The sequence below is a fragment of the Bos javanicus genome, chromosome 24 (genome assembly GCF_032452875.1).
Source record: "Bos javanicus breed banteng chromosome 24, ARS-OSU_banteng_1.0, whole genome shotgun sequence".
NCBI lineage: Eukaryota > Metazoa > Chordata > Mammalia > Artiodactyla > Bovidae > Bos > Bos javanicus.
In genome coordinates, this window is record NC_083891.1 from 21,752,728 (window position 1) to 21,758,545 (window position 5,818).

The 5,818-nt window shown below is 41.3% G+C and overlaps 1 long non-coding RNA gene across 1 annotated transcript; it reads left to right on the top strand.

The window, feature by feature from the left end:
• The first annotated feature begins 379 nt into the window (after positions 1-379).
• On the top strand, positions 380-5,507 carry LOC133237512 (uncharacterized). Its single transcript, XR_009733228.1, has 3 exons — positions 380-1,319; positions 1,728-1,847; positions 5,029-5,507. It is a non-coding gene; the product is annotated as an uncharacterized LOC133237512 (long non-coding RNA).
• The last annotated feature ends 311 nt before the right edge of the window (positions 5,508-5,818 follow it).

The window sequence follows — 5,818 nt, forward strand, 5'->3', positions numbered from 1 at the left end:
TTACCTTCTCCATCCTCTAAAATCTCAGGTGACTCCGTAGTAAAGAATCTGCCTCCCAATGCAGGAGATCTAAGAGACAGGGGTTCCATCCCTGGTCCGGGAAGATCCCCTGGAGAAGGAAATGGCTACCCACTCCAGTAGCCTTGCCTGGGAAATCCCATGGAGAGAGGAGCCTGGTGGGCTGCAGTCCTTGGGGGTCACAAAGAGTCAGATATGACTGAGCACGCATGCACGGTGCCATGCTCTACATTGATGTTATATTGCAAACATGCTCTCTCAAAAATAATCTATGCTCCATTCAGATCATTCTATTTCCTTTTCTTTCCCTCTGAACAAAGAAATGATTACATTTTCTTTTATGTGTACTATTTCAGATAGAGACGCCAGAACTAAAAATGTGAAATCTGCTTTAAGACAAAAGACTTCAGGCAAAGAACTGCATTACAAAGTTTCTAACACTCTTCAAGTGAATGCTCCCCAGAATTTCAGGTTTAGAAGAACATGTGAACAAGACAGAAAGTTTGAAAGAAGACAGGGAAACTGTCCTTGAAAAAAACAACACAAGTGTGAGGAATGTGGCAAAGTCTTCAGTCAGAGCTCAGCCCTTAATCTACATCAGAGAATCTACAGTGGAGAGAAACCTTATACATGTGAAGTGTGTGCAACGTCTTTCAGCTGAAGTACAGTCCTGATTCAGCATCGAAGAATCCATACTGGGGAAAAACCCTTCAAATGTCATGAATGTGGGAAAGCCTTTAGTCAGAGCTCAGTCCTTAACATTATACATGTGACATGTGTGCAGAGTCTTTCAGCCAAAGTACAGTCCTAATTCAGCATCGAAGAATCCATACTGGGAAGAAACGCTTCAAATGTCATGAATGTGGAAATCCTTTAGTCAGAGCTCGAATCTTTTCAGACATAGGAAGAAACTTGCTGGAGAAAAAGTCCCATACGAGTTGTGAGGGAATCGAAGCATTTATTGAGAAATTTTTCTCTGAGGGAGAAGGCGCAAGGCACCTATACTCCTTTAGTATAAATCGGTAGTTTCGGTGGGCACTGGTTTCCGTTCCAAGGTTATTAAAGCCACAGGAGAGAATGTGGAATATTTTCTGCCAGCAATGTTTACTTCTCTGCTTTTCAGTACAGGGTCAATTCAGATGTTTGAGATTCTAAAGCTATAGAGTTCCATCCCTCAGTTCAGTTCAGTTCATTTGCTCAGTCGTGTCCAACTCTTTTTGGCCCCATGGACTACAGCATGCCAGGCTTCCCTGTCCATCACCAACTCCTGGAGTTTGCTCAGATTCATGTCCATCAAGCAGGTGATGCATCCAACCATCTCATCCTCTGTTCTCCCTTTCTCTTCCATCTCTAGTGCAGCTTTTGAAAAGATACTCTCAGTCACATTTGACTGTTTATATTATTAACCCAAATAATAAAATAGTATGTTCCTTTTTAGACAAGTACATTTTCCCTGCTGAGAAGGAATGTGTGAGTTTGCATATAAGTGGATATTCTCCATTTCATTACTTGAACACTGGAGTTGTTAGACCAAAGATTAAAAAAAATTTCCTGGGAATTTCCTGGCCGTCAGTGTTTAGGATTCACGTTTTCAGTGTCATGGGCCTGGCTTCAATCCTGATCAGGGAATTAAAATCCCACAAGCCACACTGTGCAGCCAAAATATAAAATAAATGTCCTATTTTATTTTCTGTTTTTGAGTTACTTAGACAGTCATGTCTGACTCTCTGCGACCCCATGGACTATAGCCTGCCAGGCTCGAGGAGACCAAAAAGAATATGTACCTCAAGACCTACGCTGAAATGTCCAGGGTCATTGTTAGGAAGCGGGTGAGTAAAGGGACTTTAATCATCTCTTAAGAAAATTCACAAGAACCTACAAACTGTTTTGTTTGCATTTTTTAAATTGAGGTATCAGTTCAGTTCAGTTCAATCACTCAGTCGTGTCTGACTCTTAGCGACCCCATGAATCACAGCACACCAGGCCTCCCTGTCCATTGCCAACTCCAGGAGTTCACTCAGACTCACGTCCATCGAGTCAGTGATGCCATCCAGCCATCTCATCCTCTGTCGTCCTCTTCTCCTCCTGCCCCCAATCCCTCCCAGCATCAGTCTTTTCCAATGAGTCAACTCTTCGCATGAGGTGGCCAAATTGAGGTATAGTTGATGTATAAAGAGCCTACATACTGTTTATGATACTAAGGGGTGCTAATATGCTAATTTTTAATCAAGTTTAGCCCAAGTCATATTAATTCTCTGGTTAGATAAACTAGCACCTCCTACTTATTAGGAGACCTAATTAAGTACAAGATAACTCAGTATCCTGGAGAAGGCAGTGGCACCCCACTCCAGTACTCTTGCCTGGAAAATCCCATGGATGGAGGAGCCTGGTAGGCTGCAGTCCATGGGTTCACTAAGAGTTGGACACGACTGAGCAAATTCACTTTCACTTTTCACTTTCATGCATTGGAGAAGGAAATGGCAACCCACTCCAGTGTTTTTGCCTGGAGAATCCCAGGGACGGTGGAGCCTGGTGGGCTGCCATCTATGGGGTCGCACAGAGTTGGACAGGACTGAAGCGACTTAGCAGCAGCAGCAGCAGCAGCAACTCAGTATCCAGTGACACCCTTCAAGGATTTGTTATTCTAAGATAATTCACATCACTGTTGGGTAGAGAAGTTCCAATTATTTACAATGGAGAGAATGTAATCTTGCAAAGTCTATGGCACAACCAAATGAAGAAGGACACTTCCCTCAGAATACATGATTAGAAAAAAATAATAGTGTAGAATTAAATATTTTTCTTGTGTAGAAAAAAATAATTATCTCCTTTACAATTTATATTGGAAATATCTCAGTGAAAGTATTAAGATAGCGCTACATGTCTTCAGGGAGTGACATAACCATAATGCTGCTGCTGCTGCTAAGTCGTATCAGTCGTTTCCGACTCTGCGCGACCCCATAGACGGAGTGTTCTAATAATGAACAGTTTTCTGTGTGTGCTTATATAAAGTTGATGATCACCTTAACATAAAAAAGAAAGATGAAGAAAAGACGGTCCCAACAAGGCTGACGTGCACACCTGGAAATGGGAACTGTTAACAGCTGATGGCTCTCCTGCAGAGTTCTTCATGACCTCTGTTCTTGCCTGAATCAGCTGTGAATGTGTTTCAGGCATCACAGGACAACCTTTTCTGGGCCTTTCTCATCATTCTTAGTAAGATGAGTTTCTAGACAATTTATCATGTTGTAAGACCTTGGATTTTGATATTCTTATACAAATGAGGAAATCACTAAAGTTCAATTTAAAGAGGCCATTGAGATATACCACATTTAATTCAATCAGAGTCTCTTGTTTAAATGACAGATATGGTTTTATATTATTATTCTGACAATATATAAGATAATGTCCCCCTTTCCAGGGATTCTTGATAGAATTCTATATATATTACAAGAATACATGGACTGGGACTTCCCTGATGGTCCAGTGGTTAAGAATCCACCTTCCAATGCAGAGGATGTGGGTTTAATCCCTGGTTGGGGAGCTACCAGTATCCCACATGCCACACGCTGCCAGGCCAACTAAGCCCATGTGCCACAGCTATGACCCGACACAGCCAAATATAAATAAATAGATTTTTTAAAAATATGTGGATTATTGTGTCTCCCATGGTGCCACAGTTACCAACTATGGAGACAACCATGAAAAATGAGTCTTTGGAAGGAGAAGGGAAGAGAGTGCTCATGGGGAACTTCTTTGTTCCTCATGAAGTATAAACGTTTCATTATCAGAAAATCCAGCCATGTTTAGTGCTTGGAGTAACTCTGGAAACAAATGTGGGAGTACCTGCTCTGCTTAGTTAGAACATTGATAAATAAGATTCTAAGGGAGAGGTGAATATAAATTTTAATTTTAGAATTTTCTGTTAGGGTCATACTTTGTAGCTCTAGTAAATATACATAAATACTGAGTTTGTATATTTTCATTAATTAAAAACATAGGAATCTTTTTATTTGGGTCTCATGCTTTTTGTAATTAAAGAGAGGAACAAGCCATCTATTAAAGCAGCAAAAGATATATATATTGTCAGTTACTGCTTAATCATAAAAAGTTTTTTGTGAATAGTACTCATAGGAAGTACTCATAGTACTCATAGAGTACTATGTGAATAAAAGGACAGAATCTAAACCAAGTATTCTGAGGGAAGTGTCCTTCTTCACTTAGTTATGCCATAAGCTTTGCAAGATTACCTTCTTTTCATTGTGAATAATATGAACTTTTCCACCAGAAAAGTAAAGTGAATCATATCCTCTTAGAATAATGAATCTTTAAAGGGTGTCACTGGGTTCTTTGAGTTATCTTGCTCCTATTTAGGTCTCCTAATAAGTAGGAGGTGCTAGTTTATCTAACCAGAGAATTAATATGACTTGAGCTAAATTTGATTAAAAAAATTACTAGCATCCCCATCAAACTGATTAATTCCCACAGATAGTAAGCACTCCAAAATGAAATTGGATGTTTTTAGAATAATTTCACTTCATCTGAGCCTTCATTATTATCTATAATCCTATGTTCCTCCTTCTCCTCTCCAATTCTCTTCAGTGACCAGCTCAGATGTTTGCCACTAACCTTGAAACCTTCTGTACCAGGAATGTTGGATACAAAATCCAGCAAATCTTTTGGTGGCTTAAACAAATTAGAGTCCGCAACCAGAAATCTGGAGGCAAGCTGCTGCTGGCTGTCAGTCAGCCACTGAACAATGACTTCTCTGGCTGCTGTCTCTGCACTTTGGCCTTTCCTTCATGTTTACTTTCTCAGATAAGAGGGAGTGCTGTCCCAGGTCTGGAGTGGCATCTGGAGTCAAGTCAGGGAGAAAGAGGAAAGGGTGCTCCACCCATTGCCATCTCCATTACTAGAAAAAAATTAGCTTTCTAAGAAGCCCCAACAAAATTCCACCTATGTTCCCCTGTTGCAAGTATGTCTGGTAAAGCAAGTATTTTCAACCCCTAGGGTTGAAGCTCCAATACTTTGGCCAACTGATGCAAAGAGGCAACTCATTGGAAAAGACCCTGATGCTGGGAAAAGATAAAAGGCAGGAGGAGAAGGGGACTATAGAGGATGAGATGGATGGCATCACCAACTCAGTGGACATGAGTTTGAGCAAGCTCTGGGAGTTGATGATGGACAGGGAGGCCTGGCAGTTGCTGCAGTCCATGGGTAGCAGAGTCGGACAAGCGGGAAGATAGCATGGTAGCTGGGGATTGGGAACCAATTGTGTTGAAACAGTGTCCGCCATACTCCTCCTTGGCCACTTAACTTTTCCTGAGCACATGGCTATGATTTTGCCTTCTTCACTTAAAAAAAAAAAAAAAGTGAGGAGCCCATCAAGGTTGTCAGCTTAGCTGCATCTCCCCCATCGCCTCCTCTCCCCTTCTTTCAGAATGAAGGAGGGTGTGCTCTCTTCTCTGGCCCCTCACCTTTCCTCCCCACCTCTGAAGGATGTGGGCTGCCATCAGTCATTTTCTCTTATTTCTTCATCCTTTTGCCTCCCTTCTGGATCCATCTCTTCAACATTGAAAGCATGCTGAATGAAAAAGTCAAGATGGTGGCTAATCCCTGAGTCACAGGGAACAAAATGGCCCTTAGCTTTGTCTCCTTCACGTGCATTCATCTCTTTCAGCCACAGTGATCTTTCTAAAATATAAACTTATGTCCCTTTTTTGCCTAAAACACAAGCATCTCATTGCTTTATTATAAAGTCAGAACTCCTAAACAAAGTGTTTGAGGCTCATCATGATCT